This window comes from Lissotriton vulgaris, chromosome 8 (assembly GCF_964263255.1).
Source record: "Lissotriton vulgaris chromosome 8, aLisVul1.2, whole genome shotgun sequence".
In the NCBI taxonomy this organism is placed as follows: Eukaryota; Metazoa; Chordata; class Amphibia; order Caudata; family Salamandridae; genus Lissotriton; species Lissotriton vulgaris.
This window is the reverse complement of record NC_141696.1, coordinates 250,983,356-251,004,014: the sequence shown is the minus strand read 5'-3', so window position 1 is coordinate 251,004,014 and position 20,659 is coordinate 250,983,356. Positions and strand designations below refer to the sequence as shown.

Below are 20,659 nucleotides of genomic sequence, written 5' to 3'. Positions count from 1 at the left end.
TGTGTGCTGCTGGTAAGGAACATTTTGAGCATATTAACTAATAAAGTGGTTTTTTTTGCAGTGAAAGTTTAATTTTACTCTTCCTAACAAAATGACGTGATGGATGACAACTATGCATTTACATTATGCATATTCAGTTTCTTCATACAGAAGGTTGCAAATATAGTGACGTTATTTAAAACAGACTTTCTGGTGTTTGTGTGATAGTTGGACTTAGGAAAAATTAAGCTTGCGGCTTGCATGATCAGTCTCTGCATAGTTGATAAATGAGAAACTAATCTGGCTTCTGTTTGGAACCCTCGGGTACAGAAACGGTTTTATTTTTTCATTCATTCATTTATTATGTCTACAAAGACTCTAATTCACTTTAGGCCGTAGGCTTTTACTGCACTGTCTTTTATATTTTGCATTTTGTGTTTGGTAAAGTGTTTTTTTGCATTATTTGTGCTTATTTGCCTGTTTTGCTCTCTTTCTGTGACCGTTTTTCTCCCCTTCCTCTGTGCCTTTTGCCTTCTGTTTGCCGGTCCCCCTCCTGCTTTCCCGCCGCTGCATCCCCTGTGGCCCCGGCCCCCCGCTCGCCCATTTGTCAGCAGCCCCCTCCCAGCTGCTCCTCCCTCCCACCTCCCCTTCTTATGGCGGTCGCTGCGCAGCAGGCGCGCCGAAGGCTTGCCTAAGGCAAGCCCGTCTGCAGCTTCTCCAGCACCAGAGCCACCAATCCGCCATCCAGGACCAAACTCAACCACCTCACTGCATACTCCTGAACGCCTGCTCCGCACGCAAACACGCCAACGAACTCTGGGACCTGCTCGACACATCCTCCCCGACGTCGCCTTCCTGACAGAGACCTTGCTGAACGACACCTCAGCACCCGATATCGCCATAGCCATCCCAGAGGGCTACAAGATCACCCACAGAGACCGCACCAATGGAGTTGGAGGAGGTATCGCCATTGTCCACAAGTCCACCCTCAAGGTCTCCACCAACTCCGACGATCCCCCTCAACACCGCCGAACATCTGCACTTCCAGATCTACAACGACCCCAACACCACCCTCAGAGGAACCTTGATCTACAGACCCCCCGAACCTTGACCACAGTTCAGCGACTTCATCGCCGACTTCATCAGCATGCACGCCCTCGCATCAACGGACTACGTCCTCCTAGGAGACCTGAATTTCCACCTCGAGAACAACAACAACACCATCTTCACCACCCTGATCGCCAAGGAAGCCAGCTGTACAGGTTTTTTTTTGGAGATTTCAGATACTAGGGGCACTCTGCCTCAAATTATACGTTACAGAGTGTGTTGTAAATAAATTGATGAGTAGTGCGTAAAGAGCAGACGGAAAAAAGCCCTTAACCGTCTAAGAAAGTCAAAGACTTAACAACATATACACAGCTGAGCTCTCGCAACTACAGTAGGGTAAAATAAACATAGTACAAATGACAAAAGCAATTAAACAGTCACAGTCACAGTTAGCCACAGTTAGCCGACACATGTTTCGTCGTGCTTCAGGTGAGTCAACACAACTCTTCAGGGCTTCCCGGTCCGTCTTTCGAAACACGGCGACCGGGAAACAGCAGAGGAGGGATACCGCACTCCTGAACGTCGAGATTGTGAAAACGCACCCGTTTCCATAGCGTCTTAGCAGGTGGATCCCCTCCCGGTACAGCTCAATACGCACCCGTATTAAGCTTGAATTTTGAATTCTTCACCTACCCCATTGGGCGATACACAGAAACAGGATTAATTTCTTGCTCCTTACTTAACCTGACGAACCATTCCAGTAAATTAGTATATCTAAGGATATGACCGCGCAGTGAACGCTACTACGAGTACCAGACTAATCTCAACCCACTTAACCCGAGTTGAGCCTCAAACCCTGAAGAGTCGTGTTGACTCACCTGAAGCACGACGAAACACGTGTCGGCTAACTGTGGCTAACTGTGACTGTTCTTCAAGTCTGGACACATTAAACCATCGTCTTGCAAAAACCAGAAAAATACCCAAGAATCTGCTTCTGTCTGTTTAATTGCTTTTGTCATTTGTACTATGTTTATTTTACCCTACTGTAGTTGCGAGAGCTCAGCTGTGTACACCCTGATCGCCAACCTTGCCAACCTCTGACTCAGACAACTTGTGACATCACCCACCCACGCCGCCGGCCACACGCTGGATCCCATCTTCTCCGCAAGCTCCCACGTATCCTTCAGCCACACCACCGAACTCCACTGGACCGACCATCGCTGCATCCACTTCACCTTCCGAAAACCTACCACGCACCATCGCACCCAACAGATCTCCCTACGCTGCTGGAGAAAAGTCACCAACGACCTGCTAACCACCACCCTCGCCCAAAGCCCACCTGCCGACCCCACCAACCCTGACGCCGCCGCCAGCAACCTCAGACGCTGGACCGACGACTGCACCAACACCATCGCCCCGGTCAAAAACCCCTCCGGCAGACGCACCAACGGGAACGCCCGCTGGTTCCACGCAGACCTCCAGATCTCCAAGCAACACTGCCGGAAACTGGAGAAGAAATGGCACCACAAACAGTCACCGGAGAACCAAACAGCCCACAGGAACGCCATGCAACAACATCATCACCTCATCAGAGTCGCCAAAAGGACCTCTTTCAAGGACCACCTCGACAACAACGCACACAACAGCAAAGAGCTCTTCAACATTGTGAAAGAACTCTCCAACCCCAGCTCCAAAACCAACGACATCCCACCATCGCAAGACCTGTGTGACTCCCTGGTCACCTTCTTCCATCACAAGATCACTGACATCCACAACAGCTTCGACAACCAGACCACCAGGGCAACCAACAACAACACCACGGACACCACCCACAGCAGCCCACTGCTCACTTGGACCAACATCAATGACGACGACACCATCAAAATCATGAGCACCATCCTCTCCGGCTCCCCGTCAGACCCTTGCCCTCACCACATCTACACAAAGCCAGCGCCACCATCGCACCCCACCTCCGCAAGGCCATCAACCTCTCCTTCGAGTCCGGGACCTTCCTGGAGAACTGGAAGCACGCCGAAATCAACGCCTTGCTCAAGAAACCCAAGGCAGACCCAAGGGACCTCAAGAATTTCCGGCCCATCTCTCTGCTCCTGTTCCCGGCGAAGGTCATCAAAAAGGCCATCTACAAACAGCTGACCTACTACCTCGAGGAGAACAACATCCTGGACCCGTCCCAGTCCGGTTTTTCAGCAACTACAGCACTGAAACGTCCCTCATCGCCGCAACCGATGACATCAGGGCCCTGCTGGACAACGACAAGACTGCTGCCCTCATCCTCCTGGACCCCTCAGCTGATTTCAACACGGTTTGCCACCACACCCTACACACTCGCCTCCACGACGCAGGAATCCACTGAAATGCAAAGGACTGGACCTCCTTCTTTCTCTCTGACAGAACACAGAGCGTCCGACTTCCCCTTCCGATCCAAGATCATCTGCGGCATACCTCAAGGATCATCCCTCAGCCCGACCCTGTACAACATCTACATGGCCCGCTCGCCCGCGTCGACAGACTGCACAATCTCAACATCATCTCCTATGCCGACGACACACAGCTGATCCTCTCCCTCACCAAAGACCCTGGCACCGCCAAGACCAACCTCCACGAAGGAAAGACAGCCGTCGCAGAATGGAAGAAGAACAGTCGTCTGAAACTGATCTCAAACAAGACGGAGGTCCTCATCCTCGGCTCCACCCCCTCAGCCTGGGACGCCTCCTGGTGGCCTACTGCCCTGGGTGCAGCCCCTACACCCACCGACCACGCACGCAACCTGGGTTTCATCCTCGACTCAACTCTCTCCATGACCAAAAAAGTCAATGCCATCTCATCCTTATGCTTCAACACCCTCCGCATGCTCCGTAAGATCTACAGGTGGATCCCCACAGACACGAGAAGAACGGTCACCCAGGCTCACGTCAGCAGCAGGTTGGACTAAGGAAACTCCCTCTACGCGGGAGCCCCGGCCAAACTACTGAAACGACTGCAACGCATACAGAACGCCTCAGCACGCCTGATCCTCGACATCCCTCGACACAGCCACATCACCCCCCCACCTGAAAGACCTGCACTGGCTTCCCGCCAACAAGAGGATCACCTTCAAGCTCCTCACCCACACATACAAGGCACTCCACAACACCGGACCAACATACCTCAAAAGACAGCTCACCATTTACACCCCGAATTGCCAGCTCCGTTCCACCGACCTCGCCCTTGCCTCCAAAGAACGACCACCGGCAGCAGACCTTTCTCCTACCTCACCGCTCCTGGAAAGCCCTCCCCACCCTCCTACGGCAGACCGAAGACCTTTTGACCTTAGCAGCTCCCCCCTCCCCAGCGCCTTGAGACCCTCAAGGGTGAGTAGCGTGCTCTATAAATGCTTTGACTGATTGATTGCCCACACACATACTCACACTAACTCGTTTTCATGTACATTTACTGATGCCCATCCATTCACAAGCAGCCACACAAACCCAACATTCTCAAGCACATACGCACACCCACATCTGTTCACAGCATGCACTCATGAATACAAATGCATTTATACATAGACACATACCAAACATTAAAACAAAAAAAAACAAAAAAATTACCGGCCAATGTCGGTGACATTGGGTGGTGGAAAGGTAGCTTTGTGGCTCCTGTGGACCTCAGGGAAAGGACTGGCAGCGGATCCCATCACCTCCTCTCATTTCCAGACTTTGCCATGGATTAGCCATTGAGAGGAGGACTATTCTTACTGGTCAAAGAGTGGGAGGGGATCATTGAGAATTGCGGACACCACTTCACACTGTGATGAGGCATTGCTGATAAAAAGTTAGCCCATGGCACTTTAGGGACTATAACTGAAGTGCAATGTCGGAGTTTATCAGTGGCGTGCCTCCTTGTCATGAAGGGGAGGACCTCAAAGAGATTTTCCAGTGAGGAGGTCACAGCCTCTGGGCTGTGAAATCATCTGCCCAGCAAAGTTTAGATCTGGTAGCCAGGCGCCTCTACATTTAGCACATGTACAGCCCCTAGCTGCCTGCGTGAACATGAAGAATGCCTCAGCCTGACAGGTACTGCTAATGCTTTGAAAAAAAAAGGTTATTGGGGGGGGGTCATGGCCCCTCCACACTTAGGGGCCGATTCCAATTCAGTAAAATCCCGTCCGAATCATTGTACGGGGCCTTTTTCAAGTACGAATCGTACGGAGAACCGTACCGTACGTACGATGTAGTACAATGTGTACTCAATGCTGTTCTCCGTACGATTCATACCAAAGACTGTACGACTCAATGATTCATACGAATCGTATTCGGAACACGCAGTAAGCGACGTCCGTACGGTTCAAAGCAGCTTGTTCCGACCCAGCAAGTACGAATCGTGTCGACAGCACTCCGTACAACGCTTTTGCTACGGGAGTTTAAAACGTTCAGAAAACCAGATTTTGTCCCGAAATGTGTACGGAACGGACCCCCCCCGTGTACGGTGCGTACACCCCATCATTGCAGGAGTGTGGTGCATCGGGGTATGGTGCGTACACCCCTGGATTACAGGGGTACGGTGCGTATGACCCCTGTGCGTATGTCCATGAATGTAGGTGTACGGTGCATAGGAGTACGGTCCGTACCCCCCAAGGTTGTACGTGTACGGTGGGTACACCCCCTGCGTACTGCCCTTGAATTTAGGGGTACGGTGCTTATGGGATAGTGTAGATCTCCGTACGAATTGCTCATACCCGACGTATCCGTACAAATCGCGTCCCCATTCCCCGGTCCGGATCGTACTTGGCGGGTCGTATGGCATGTTTATGATTTGTGCGGTTTACTGTGCGGGTCTGTCGTATGGACTAACCCTTGACTTTCGTATGGTTCGCGACGATTCGTACATATTTCGAGCCTACGGATCGTACTACGCGATTCGGACGGATTACTACAATTCGGACGGAAACGGCTACGAATACGAATAGTCGTACGGATTCGTTTCCCGAATCTGAATCGAACCCTTAATGTCACGCTGCCCTTGGTCAAATTCCACCTTTATCGATTACATTAATTAATTTAATTCATAGGTAGTTAAATAGGTATTGAGTCATTTTCTTAACACCAAATTGTTTTTCAGCTTATCCAGTACCTTAGGCATAGGCTCCAATATTGCTTTCTTTTCCGAGATGTTAGCAGCACCGTTTGTATACATCGCAATTGACATAGATAAAAAGAAAGCTCTCATATACATTACATACATTATTTACAACTTAATTTTCCCAATTGTTCTATATTTTCTTCACTTTAAGTGTGGACCCTTTCCTTTTGGCATACGTGGTTTCACGAGTATAGACTCTTTGCATCTTGAGAATCCACATACTCAGGGAACTATATCTTATTTCCAGTTCGCCAGAATCAATGATGTTGCCACTAATGTGGAATAAAAAGTAATAGGCTTTGCCCCATCACCAATATTGCTTATGTCTTTTCCTCAGTTTGCTTTGCTGATCAAGTAAACCTCTCAGTGCCCAAAGTTGTTTTCTTCGACCAGTTGAAGATCAACCCAGGGTTTGTCAATTCACTGGTACAGCATCCAGAATGGGCCAGCAGTTGGTCACCCTGATTCACCTCCTTTGTGTATTCCTGATTTGAATCCCAGGCTGTTGCTAAAGCTTCTTGTTTACTGGAACACAACTATCTCTCACAAGATATGTCCTTCCAAGATGGTAAACTCTATATTTTCGCCATATCCTAAAAATCTAACAAAATCACCTTTTGTCTAACTCTAGATAATGACTAATGAAAAATTGCAAAATCCTGCTCCCTCAAAACATGCCACTGAGTAGGTGCTTTCATTCCTTCGATTTTTATAGCAGTGAAATTCAAGGAATATCTACTCTAGCTTCTTCTCACTGTTGTTTTGACTTCTTGACCGTCAGAGCAGCTTCTTTTCCAGAAGCCATGTTAGAATTCTGGTCTTTATTTTCTTAAGACTGCACTATATTTGAGTTACTTCATATTTGTGTTCAGTTACATGATTTCCCTCATTCAACAAGTATACTATTTCCTTGGAGACAGCTTGGTACCTAGTAGGAGTAAATGCCCCGGTTACTTACCGGTAATCTTCATTACTCCGAGTATAGTCTACCTCGCCACATGAGTTACATAGTGAGCTTCAGCTCCACACCAGAACCCTCCAAAGCAAAAGTTAGCCTCCCATGCCTCCCATCCCCTCCCAAGATGGCCGACCCATTACCACCTGACCTCTATAAGAGGCGGGCCGGCCCAACCATCAGCCTGAAACCACCAAGCACAAACATGAAGCCGATAGCCAGACAGGGAGGGAGGGATGGGAACTCATGTGGCGAGGAAGACTATACTCGGGGTAATGAAGATTACCGGTAAGTAACCGGGGCATTACCTCCTCGTTAGTCTTCCTCGCCACATGACTTACATAGTGAGCACATACCAAAGCCAAGCGGCTTCATGGAACACACATGGAACAACAGACCAGAAGGGGATGACCACGAAAGAGGGCAAACCCAACAGACCAGCACGAGCGGAAGGACCACCCAGGAGAGAGGCAACCACGAGTAGGAGAACCAACCCGTGACCGAAGACACCCGGAAGGCCGAAAAACAAACCGGACCCCAGAGACACCAAGAGTCGCCAGGAAAACTGCCCCAACCGAAGGAAGGCAGAGAAAGGCAGGGGATCAGACCGCACGGAACCAAAAAGGCAACAGCAACCAGGGCCAGAACAGAAACGAGCAGGCCCGAACAACACACCAGGGCAGCCCAACAGGCCGCACAAAGCGAGAGGGGAGCAAAAGGCCCAAGAGAGGAACCGAATGAACAGAGGACATCCCCACCACAGCGACCCATTAACAAAAAAACACCAGTGGAAAGAGACAACCAGGCCGCCCAAAACAGCAACACCGCAAGGGCGACCAGAAAAACAGGGAAGCGGCACCAGAGCCATCCAACAGACATGCAAGAGCCGGAAGAATGGAAAAGGGAGCCGAAAAAGGACAGAAGGGGGACCAACCCCCGTCAAACAAAGGACCCCCGGAAGGGACCGCGACTCCAAGGAGAGAACCCAGGCAGGCACCCAGGAAAGGAGCCGGAGGAGAACCAACCATGGAAAGGCGAATAAACCGAAACCCCACAGGCCCGCCCATGGCCAGAAGGGAGAAGAAGAGGCAGAAAGAAGCCAAACGGCCAGGAACGGGAACACCCCTCACAGGGACCAAGCAACCGGCCCAGCAAGAAACAAAAGAAGGGAGCGAGCCGCCTAAGAGAGCACCCAGGAGGGGCAAACAGACAGCCAGCCCACAACCAGGCCCAGCCCAGCGAGACAAAGAAGAACCGACAGGCACAGGAGCGCGGCAGCAACACACCAAAGGCGTGAAGGACAGAAGGGCAGAGTGAAGACGAGCCCGAGCCATGACAAAACACCCAGGGCCACCAGAGCCAACAGGACCCCAAAACCAGGGGAAAGAAATGAGGACACACCCACACCGGAAGCGCAGGGCCCCGCCAGGGAATCCCATAGCACCGCCGGAAACAAAAAACAGCCAGCAGGCAAAGGGACCCCAGGAAGCGCAAAGCCGGGAGCCCAAACAAGAAGGCTGAAGAGCCAAAAAACCAGAGACCCAAAGGAAGCAGACAGGGCCAGACGGACCCAGGAGACTCCCGAACCAGGCACAAAGAGAGGCCCGACCCACAAACCACCGGAGGAGAGGCGATGAGAACATGAGCACCCAGGGCCAGAAAAGCCGCAGCCAAAAATGACCCAGGCAAGGACAGTACCAATGTGCCAAAGAAACAAAAGGGGTGAACCCCGCACACACCCCGGAGCACGAGGCAGGGGACAATCTCACCACAGGGACCAACAAGACCCAGCAAGGCAGGGGAAAACCCCATAGAAGCCAAGGAACAGCAAAAAAGAAGCCAGACGGGAAAAACGACCACAGGGAAACCACCGACCCAGCACAGACCGGGAACCCAAGCATGGTCAGAAGAAGGCACCACCAACACACGGGCAGGAGGAACCCAGCACACCCAGGAGACAGAGCTGGAAGAGTTGGGGGAAAAAGAACCAAGGAAAAGGCCAGAGGCCCCGAGACCAACAGGAAGGGGAGGATCATCGTAAGGACAGACAGGGGCAAGAAAACACCGCCAGACCACAAGACCCAAACCACGACCAGAGGAAGGCCCCACCAAGGCAGACAACCCCAACCGGAAAACCCACAAACAGGACCCGGAGAGAAAGCAGCAGCGAAACCGCCAAAGCGAGCCCGCAACAAAGAGGCAGGCACCAAAACCCCGGACCGACCAGGCAGGCACCATTCAAAGGAAGCAGAGACACCAAAGGGCCAAAGCACCAAGGGCACTGAAAGCCCGGAAGAGAAGGATCGCAACAAACACCGGACCCCCAGGGGGCAAGGAGAAGCAAGGAGACAGCAGGAAGTCGACAGGAAAAGGGCGCAAGAGTCGCCTGCCGAGACAGGGGGGAGCGGCAAAGCAGCGGACCCCGACAAGACAAGGAGAGCCCTCCAGGAGCAGAAACAGACAGCAAGAAAACACTGACGCAGCCCAGAGACGGACGGACAGACCCCAACAGCAGGAAGCCCACAACAGACAAACCGCAGCCCACAGCCCCCGGAAAAAACCGGGAGGACGGACAACAAGGAACCAACCAGGACCCACCCCACACAAAAACAGCGGGGACAGGAGTCCACAGGACAAAAGGACCACAGGCCCAAAGCCTGGAAGGCAACACCGCAAGCACGAAGCAAAAGGCCCCACAACCCAACGCCACAGGCGCCGAAAAACAAGCAATCCATAAATGCACCACACAAGGACACACTTAGAACAACGGCAGGGACCGAACCCCGGCCTGAGAATGGCGGGCACCACTCAAGGCACAAGACACACCACTGAGCCAAAGCACCATGGACCCAAGCCAAACCAAGGAACCCTGCGAAAAAGGCAGAGAGAGCAACCCAACGGGAGACTCCAAACACGGAACGCCACACGAAAAAGAGCGACAACCCAGTTCAGGGACCTTGCAAATTCTCACTGCAAACATCCAATACCAGGAAATGTGCCGCCGAAGCGAACACAGAGGAAACATGGAACGCACAACGAATATGCGTGACATCCACAGGCAAACCGGCAACCCCAGAGCGCCCAGGGGGCAGCCGAAGCGAACACGCCCCAAGAGCACCCGTCGAGTAGTCGAACCACACACGAGGAAGAGAGCGCAAGGGGAGCCCGGCAAAGGAGCAGACGAAAACGCCGTCCGAAAACCAAACGCCGGGGGACATGGGCACAGCAAAAGCGGGACCCGAACCCAGGCCAGAGCACCAGCAAAGCGCTGAAAAAAAAACAGACAAACAGTGCAACCAAATCCAAAGGGACACACAACAGCGACCCCAGAAGGAAGAAAAGGCAGAGAGAACCCGCCAGGAGCAGAGCCCGAGACCACGAGGCCGAAACACAGGCCCCCACAGAGGAAGCCAAAAAGGCAACAGCAACCAGGGCCAGAACAGAAACGAGCAGGCCCGAACAACACACCAGGGCAGCCCAACAGGCCGCACAAAGCGAGAGGGGAGCAAAAGGCCCAAGAGAGGAACCGAATGAACAGAGGACATCCCCACCACAGCGACCCATTAACAAAAAAACACCAGTGGAAAGAGACAACCAGGCCGCCCAAAACAGCAACACCGCAAGGGCGACCAGAAAAACAGGGAAGCGGCACCAGAGCCATCCAACAGACAGGCAAGAGCCGGAAGAATGGAAAAGGGAGCCGAAAAAGGACAGAAGGGGGACCAACCCCCGTCAAACAAAGGACCCCCGGAAGGGACCGCGACTCCAAGGAGAGAACCCAGGCAGGCACCCAGGAAAGGAGCCGGAGGAGAACCAACCATGGAAAGGCGAATAAACCGAAACCCCACAGGCCCGCCCATGGCCAGAAGGGAGAAGAAGAGGCAGAAAGAAGCCAAACGGCCAGGAACGGGAACACCCCTCACAGGGACCAAGCAACCGGCCCAGCAAGAAACAAAAGAAGGGAGCGAGCCGCCTAAGAGAGCACCCAGGAGGGGCAAACAGACAGCCAGCCCACAACCAGGCCCAGCCCAGCGAGACAAAGAAGAACCGACAGGCACAGGAGCGCGGCAGCAACACACCAAAGGCGTGAAGGACAGAAGGGCAGAGTGAAGACGAGCCCGAGCCATGACAAAACACCCAGGGCCACCAGAGCCAACAGGACCCCAAAACCAGGGGAAAGAAATGAGGACACACCCACACCGGAAGCGCAGGGCCCCGCCAGGGAATCCCATAGCACCGCCGGAAACAAAAAACAGCCAGCAGGCAAAGGGACCCCAGGAAGCGCAAAGCCGGGAGCCCAAACAAGAAGGCTGAAGAGCCAAAAAACCAGAGACCCAAAGGAAGCAGACAGGGCCAGACGGACCCAGGAGACTCCCGAACCAGGCACAAAGAGAGGCCCGACCCACAAACCACCGGAGGAGAGGCGATGAGAACATGAGCACCCAGGGCCAGAAAAGCCGCAGCCAAAAATGACCCAGGCAAGGACAGTACCAATGTGCCAAAGAAACAAAAGGGGTGAACCCCGCACACACCCCGGAGCACGAGGCAGGGGACAATCTCACCACAGGGACCAACAAGACCCAGCAAGGCAGGGGAAAACCCCATAGAAGCCAAGGAACAGCAAAAAAGAAGCCAGACGGGAAAAACGACCACAGGGAAACCACCGACCCAGCACAGACCGGGAACCCAAGCATGGTCAGAAGAAGGCACCACCAACACACGGGCAGGAGGAACCCAGCACACCCAGGAGACAGAGCTGGAAGAGTTGGGGGAAAAAGAACCAAGGAAAAGGCCAGAGGCCCCGAGACCAACAGGAAGGGGAGGATCATCGTAAGGACAGACAGGGGCAAGAAAACACCGCCAGACCACAAGACCCAAACCACGACCAGAGGAAGGCCCCACCAAGGCAGACAACCCCAACCGGAAAACCCACAAACAGGACCCGGAGAGAAAGCAGCAGCGAAACCGCCAAAGCGAGCCCGCAACAAAGAGGCAGGCACCAAAACCCCGGACCGACCAGGCAGGCACCATTCAAAGGAAGCAGAGACACCAAAGGGCCAAAGCACCAAGGGCACTGAAAGCCCGGAAGAGAAGGATCGCAACAAACACCGGACCCCCAGGGGGCAAGGAGAAGCAAGGAGACAGCAGGAAGTCGACAGGAAAAGGGCGCAAGAGTCGCCTGCCGAGACAGGGGGGAGCGGCAAAGCAGCGGACCCCGACAAGACAAGGAGAGCCCTCCAGGAGCAGAAACAGACAGCAAGAAAACACTGACGCAGCCCAGAGACGGACGGACAGACCCCAACAGCAGGAAGCCCACAACAGACAAACCGCAGCCCACAGCCCCCGGAAAAAACCGGGAGGACGGACAACAAAGAACCAACCAGGACCCACCCCACACAAAAACAGCGGGGACAGGAGTCCACAGGACAAAAGGACCACAGGCCCAAAGCCTGGAAGGCAACACCGCAAGCACGAAGCAAAAGGCCCCACAACCCAACGCCACAGGCGCCGAAAAACAAGCAATCCATAAATGCACCACACAAGGACACACTTAGAACAACGGCAGGGACCGAACCCCGGCCTGAGAATGGCGGGCACCACTCAAGGCACAAGACACACCACTGAGCCAAAGCACCATGGACCCAAGCCAAACCAAGGAACCCTGCGAAAAAGGCAGAGAGAGCAACCCAACGGGAGACTCCAAACACGGAACGCCACACGAAAAAGAGCGACAACCCAGTTCAGGGACCTTGCAAATTCTCACTGCAAACATCCAATACCAGGAAATGTGCCGCCGAAGCGAACACAGAGGAAACATGGAACGCACAACGAATATGCGTGACATCCACAGGCAAACCGGCAACCCCAGAGCGCCCAGGGGGCAGCCGAAGCGAACACGCCCCAAGAGCACCCGTCGAGTAGTCGAACCACACACGAGGAAGAGAGCGCAAGGGGAGCCCGGCAAAGGAGCAGACGAAAACGCCGTCCGAAAACCAAACGCCGGGGGACATGGGCACAGCAAAAGCGGGACCCGAACCCAGGCCAGAGCACCAGCAAAGCGCTGAAAAAAAAACAGACAAACAGTGCAACCAAATCCAAAGGGACACACAACAGCGACCCCAGAAGGAAGAAAAGGCAGAGAGAACCCGCCAGGAGCAGAGCCCGAGACCACGAGGCCGAAACACAGGCCCCCACAGAGGAAGCCAAAAAGGCAACAGCAACCAGGGCCAGAACAGAAACGAGCAGGCCCGAACAACACACCAGGGCAGCCCAACAGGCCGCACAAAGCGAGAGGGGAGCAAAAGGCCCAAGAGAGGAACCGAATGAACAGAGGACATCCCCACCACAGCGACCCATTAACAAAAAAACACCAGTGGAAAGAGACAACCAGGCCGCCCAAAACAGCAACACCGCAAGGGCGACCAGAAAAACAGGGAAGCGGCACCAGAGCCATCCAACAGACAGGCAAGAGCCGGAAGAATGGAAAAGGGAGCCGAAAAAGGACAGAAGGGGGACCAACCCCCGTCAAACAAAGGACCCCCGGAAGGGACCGCGACTCCAAGGAGAGAACCCAGGCAGGCACCCAGGAAAGGAGCCGGAGGAGAACCAACCATGGAAAGGCGAATAAACCGAAACCCCACAGGCCCGCCCATGGCCAGAAGGGAGAAGAAGAGGCAGAAAGAAGCCAAACGGCCAGGAACGGGAACACCCCTCACAGGGACCAAGCAACCGGCCCAGCAAGAAACAAAAGAAGGGAGCGAGCCGCCTAAGAGAGCACCCAGGAGGGGCAAACAGACAGCCAGCCCACAACCAGGCCCAGCCCAGCGAGACAAAGAAGAACCGACAGGCACAGGAGCGCGGCAGCAACACACCAAAGGCGTGAAGGACAGAAGGGCAGAGTGAAGACGAGCCCGAGCCATGACAAAACACCCAGGGCCACCAGAGCCAACAGGACCCCAAAACCAGGGGAAAGAAATGAGGACACACCCACACCGGAAGCGCAGGGCCCCGCCAGGGAATCCCATAGCACCGCCGGAAACAAAAAACAGCCAGCAGGCAAAGGGACCCCAGGAAGCGCAAAGCCGGGAGCCCAAACAAGAAGGCTGAAGAGCCAAAAAACCAGAGACCCAAAGGAAGCAGACAGGGCCAGACGGACCCAGGAGACTCCCGAACCAGGCACAAAGAGAGGCCCGACCCACAAACCACCGGAGGAGAGGCGATGAGAACATGAGCACCCAGGGCCAGAAAAGCCGCAGCCAAAAATGACCCAGGCAAGGACAGTACCAATGTGCCAAAGAAACAAAAGGGGTGAACCCCGCACACACCCCGGAGCACGAGGCAGGGGACAATCTCACCACAGGGACCAACAAGACCCAGCAAGGCAGGGGAAAACCCCATAGAAGCCAAGGAACAGCAAAAAAGAAGCCAGACGGGAAAAACGACCACAGGGAAACCACCGACCCAGCACAGACCGGGAACCCAAGCATGGTCAGAAGAAGGCACCACCAACACACGGGCAGGAGGAACCCAGCACACCCAGGAGACAGAGCTGGAAGAGTTGGGGGAAAAAGAACCAAGGAAAAGGCCAGAGGCCCCGAGACCAACAGGAAGGGGAGGATCATCGTAAGGACAGACAGGGGCAAGAAAACACCGCCAGACCACAAGACCCAAACCACGACCAGAGGAAGGCCCCACCAAGGCAGACAACCCCAACCGGAAAACCCACAAACAGGACCCGGAGAGAAAGCAGCAGCGAAACCGCCAAAGCGAGCCCGCAACAAAGAGGCAGGCACCAAAACCCCGGACCGACCAGGCAGGCACCATTCAAAGGAAGCAGAGACACCAAAGGGCCAAAGCACCAAGGGCACTGAAAGCCCGGAAGAGAAGGATCGCAACAAACACCGGACCCCCAGGGGGCAAGGAGAAGCAAGGAGACAGCAGGAAGTCGACAGGAAAAGGGCGCAAGAGTCGCCTGCCGAGACAGGGGGGAGCGGCAAAGCAGCGGACCCCGACAAGACAAGGAGAGCCCTCCAGGAGCAGAAACAGACAGCAAGAAAACACTGACGCAGCCCAGAGACGGACGGACAGACCCCAACAGCAGGAAGCCCACAACAGACAAACCGCAGCCCACAGCCCCCGGAAAAAACCGGGAGGACGGACAACAAGGAACCAACCAGGACCCACCCCACACAAAAACAGCGGGGACAGGAGTCCACAGGACAAAAGGACCACAGGCCCAAAGCCTGGAAGGCAACACCGCAAGCACGAAGCAAAAGGCCCCACAACCCAACGCCACAGGCGCCGAAAAACAAGCAATCCATAAATGCACCACACAAGGACACACTTAGAACAACGGCAGGGACCGAACCCCGGCCTGAGAATGGCGGGCACCACTCAAGGCACAAGACACACCACTGAGCCAAAGCACCATGGACCCAAGCCAAACCAAGGAACCCTGCGAAAAAGGCAGAGAGAGCAACCCAACGGGAGACTCCAAACACGGAACGCCACACGAAAAAGAGCGACAACCCAGTTCAGGGACCTTGCAAATTCTCACTGCAAACATCCAATACCAGGAAATGTGCCGCCGAAGCGAACACAGAGGAAACATGGAACGCACAACGAATATGCGTGACATCCACAGGCAAACCGGCAACCCCAGAGCGCCCAGGGGGCAGCCGAAGCGAACACGCCCCAAGAGCACCCGTCGAGTAGTCGAACCACACACGAGGAAGAGAGCGCAAGGGGAGCCCGGCAAAGGAGCAGACGAAAACGCCGTCCGAAAACCAAACGCCGGGGGACATGGGCACAGCAAAAGCGGGACCCGAACCCAGGCCAGAGCACCAGCAAAGCGCTGAAAAAAAAACAGACAAACAGTGCAACCAAATCCAAAGGGACACACAACAGCGACCCCAGAAGGAAGAAAAGGCAGAGAGAACCCGCCAGGAGCAGAGCCCGAGACCACGAGGCCGAAACACAGGCCCCCACAGAGGAAGCAGTAAACCACTGAGCCACCAGCACACAGCCCCAACGGAATGCGAGAAGCACTCCCCAAAGGAGCCCAAGCAGGCAGAAAAAGAAGAGAGAACAAACACCGGAAAAGCCCAATGCTGCGCCACGAACAGCGTGACAGCAGGAGTGGCAAACAACCAATCATGAGGAAGAGCAGCCATCACAACTGCCAGGACACAGCGCCAAACCAGGGAACCAAGCAACCAAAGGAGGAAGCAGAGGACCCACCAAGACAGAGCACCCACAAAGCGGAGCACAAGCAGGAGGCGAATACCCAGTACACGTGATACCAGAGTAAAAAAACACACAAGGCCAAACACAACGTGACACGAAGCAGGCCACAGGAAGAAGCGAGGCAGCCACCCAACAAGGACCCCAGGAGCAGTGCCACAAGCAGCAAACGGAGCCCATAAAAAGCGACAGCAGAGCGCAAACCCGCAGGAGGCCCAGCAGGGCCCAGAGAACGAAGTGGTGAGCCCAAAATACCCCAGACTGCAAGGACAGCCGTCGAACAGAGAAGGCCAACAAAGAGGGAAGTCACGGCCCACACCGATCCCCGAGGCATACAGCAGAGACGGTGCTCAACGAAGCGAGAGGGAGAACACACAGCCACGGAGGTGGCCACGCCCCCTCGGAGGCAGAGCAAGAAAAGGCGAGGACAAGCGGCACCCCGCCCCCTAGAAGCCCGGACCGCCCAGTGCGGGAAATACACGGGAAGAAGAGCCGCACCGGAAAAGCAAACGGCAAGTACAGGGAACAGCCCCGCAGCCGCCCGCCAGCCTCAACGGACCAAGAGCGCAGGGACCACCGATAGGAAGCACACACAGAAACGGTGAGTGCACCAGGGGCCCGCAAATGTAATGGAGGCGCAGCCGCGGGACGCAGGGTAAACCGCCGGGCTTACCATCAAAGCCTCCGACCATATCAAAACCATGAATGATGGATCGAATGGATCCGAAGCCAAAAGCAACTGAGAGCGGGAACCCGCCCTTCTAACAGACTTGTGGGGTGCCCGTAGCAATAGCCTACAGCACCTGGAATTCCCAGCGCGGAATCGAAAAATACAATGCCCCATAATCAAAAGCCAGAGTGCGGCAGGCCACGCGCACAGGGTACAGACAGTCAGCAAGCCCATAAGCGTCTACCCGTGGCGAGGACAAGAGAAGCATCACAGCACACATGTCCTGTGTACATGAAGCAGTACCGGGGGGGGGGGGGGGGGGTCAAAAAAGCAAGGGCTGAAACACACGGCGGGACACCACGCGCAGCAGAGGGGCAGACAGCACTCGGAAAAAACAAAGAGCATGTAACAGACATACCCCAACCCAAACCAAGCCACCTGAACAGGGACAAGAACCCCAGGGCCCCCAGTACAAAAACCTGATGCCCAACTGAGCTAACCAGGCACATGAGCCACAGCACCGCGGAGTATAAGACAAAGCCATAACAGAGACAGTGCGAGGCGCAGGGCAAATGGGAGTAGAACAACAGAGTCCCAGACCACACCGCCCGCCCCCCCTATTGACCCTTGGCTCGCTAAGGCAGAGCCTAACCAGCCCCAAAAGAGACCGGGGGAAGGAAGGGGAGAGGTCCAAAAAGCCCCAGAGTCCGCTAGCGCAGGACCACCAACCAAGGACCCATGTTCCTGCAGCAGCAGGAACCACTTACCTGAAGACTCATCTGGAGAGTAATGACGCGCAGAACAAAAAAAACAGGCTGATGGTTGGGCCGGCCCGCCTCTTATAGAGGTCAGGTAGTAATGGGTCGGCCATCTTGGGAGGGGATGGGAGGCATGGGAGGCTAACTTTTGCTTTGGAGGGTTCTGGTGTGGAGCTGAAGCTCACTATGTAACTCATGTGGCGAGGAAGACTAACGAGGAGGTAATACCTTTTAGCTTCACCAAATAATGATGCATTATATATGTGTTAAATGTTCCATACTCATCCAACCCATCTCACCTACTGTTGAACAGCAGTGCATTGCCCTCCGAGGGGTTGGAGCAGCTTTGTATGTTCCTTGCTCTTAAAAATTTTGGGAGTTCCAGACATGGTGCAATGATGATCTCCCGTGAGTAACCCAATTGTTGAGTTCTGTTTCTCTTTCTCTTCTGGATTGCTGGTTACTGTGCAAGTATTTTGCCCTGGTTTGTTGAACAGTTTGTATGTGGACTACAGTTCCAAACGTCAGCCGAGAAAATGTGCAGCCATACAAAGACCCAGTGCCTCTTTTGAGGGGGTGACACAGTGAGGCCTCGGACTTGTCCCCATCCTGCACATGCTACTAAGAAAGGGGTCCTCTGACTAAAATAGAGACAGGTTTACAGGGGAACAACAAAGACACCTTAAAGCAAGAGAAACACCGGCCCCAACTCCTGAGACGGAGCAGATTAAATGCAGGGAAAGTCGGTCACACCAGTTTATACAAAAATATAAAAATGTTATTGATTTTTAACACATGTTTCTAAGAGGTTAGATGCTTGGCATGATAAAAACAAGCATTTACAATGCAATGGTCTCGGCATTGTTAAAGTTATAGCTATTGGCATTGCTCATGACATTATTTTTATTTATGTTTTTGTTTTTAAAACATAAATAAATGACATTGTCATTTACAATGCTAATAGCTCTAACTTTTGCAATGCCGAGACCGTTGCATTGTAAATGCTTGTAATTAGAGTGTGTGAAGCCGCTAGAAGCGCAGCCCTTCCTGGAAATGGGCCTGCTCGGGAAATCCTAATTACTGGAGGATTAGAGGCTTGAGCGCTAACAGCGCCAAAGCCTGTGCCTGTACAACCAGCTATTAACTCCAGCAGCCCGGCTCGATCATTACAGAGATCGAAGGGATACCCCGAGCAAGATCTGTCGATCGATAAAGAACAACGTCCGGCACCCGAGAACTCTAATAACTTGAGACGGATTGATTCTGGCATCTTTAGTATGCTACAAGCAACATGTTGGGCCACATGCTGCACTGCACGTCTGTGCGCAATGCAAACCTACGAGTCATGTTGTGCACCGCTGCGATGCACGGAGCAGTCCTCGCTGTTCATGTGCCCCAAGCTCCTCACAGCTTGCACAGGCACTCTGAACTCCTCTCGCTTGTTAATATTAGTCCTGATATGTCTTAAAGACAGAATGCCCCAATTATTATTCTGTGTCACTGCGAGGCAGCGGTATAGCAAGCGAGAATGCTGTGAGGCATCATAATAAAGGGAGAGCCTCGAGGCTACACGAAGGGAATAAAGGCATCAACTGTTAATGTACCGAAACTACTCACAGTAGGCATATGTGCTTTATTCTCTCCCTGGCTGCACACGAGGATGTGGAGTAACAGCCAGAGCTGTTGACTTTGAGGTTTGAGTTTCGGAGTCGGCTCAACATCCTGTGATTCTGGCCAAATAATCTCCCTGTGTTTACCAATATATGAATGTGTCCTTGTGTAATGTAACTGCGGCTCATGTAAAGCGCTCCAATACCCCGCTATATAAAATGGCCACAAAAAATGTACACCACTCTAACAGACTGTGTGCTGTCTAAGATCCTGGGATGCCCTTGTAGCTCAAGTCCCCCAGGAGTTGCTGTTTCCGTTTCGGCAGGGATGCAGGGTCGAGGCATTGTCGTACCCTGCTGCGACGTGGAACAAAGGCCCCTGGTTCTCGGAACGCAATCGCTGGGACAGAGCTGCGCTGGGACGGAGACAGCATTTTCACGGAGAGCAGAGGGACTCGCTATGATCACTGGTCATTTGCCTGCTGGGCCACGAAGTAAGCGCTTGATGCCGGGCAGCGCTGCAAACATACCGGGAGACCCGGGTCCATCCAGGCGGGTCCTACTACTTTACACACTTCGCATTGGAAAAACAAGAGGAGGAGCCGAAGAAAGAAAACAAACACTTACATCGTCCTCGCGCGCTCCGTGGACGGCCGCAGCCCCGGGTCTGCCGCGGCCGGTCCTGCAGTAAGGGGCACGGCGCATGCGTAAGCCCGAAACCTTCCATGGGGCACGGCGCATGCGCAAGCAGCAGGAGGTATAGCTAGCGTCTCAGCTTCCGAGGAGGACAGCGCGTTTGCGCGCGCGTGGCCGGCTCAAATCGCCTTGCGCGCGGCCAGGACTGTCCTCCTCGGAAGCTGAGCCGCTAACTATAGATCTCTGGCGAGAGCGAGCTTCACTCGCTTCTAGCCGAGACCTAAAAATACACCGCGCTCGACAAGGGCCGCGGGCTGGCACCCAGCGTCTGCGTGCCGCACCGGGCTTTCATCAAGCTGAATTCTAGGCCGAGTGCCGGGCAGGTCATTCGCAGGCTCGCGGGAAGACAAAGGAATTATGAAAAGCGCCGTGGGAACAACCACTGGTTGAATGCGAACCACCCCGAGCAGAACGGGGGCATTCCTGGGTATTAAAACGCAAGGAAACCTGCTACCTCTTTCCACACGCTCGACAGCTAATCTTTCGATGCATTATTAAAACCGAGACAGGAGGGACATGACGCCCCAGGGTGCGTTCTCCACCTGCTTGCAAGCCTCCGGAC

General features: G+C 54.0%; 1 protein-coding gene across 2 annotated transcripts in view; it reads left to right on the top strand.

The window, feature by feature from the left end:
- Positions 1-20,659, top strand: part of JAM2 (junctional adhesion molecule 2) — a 326,071-nt gene that overhangs the window by 200,839 nt on the left and 104,573 nt on the right. The window lies entirely within an intron of this gene.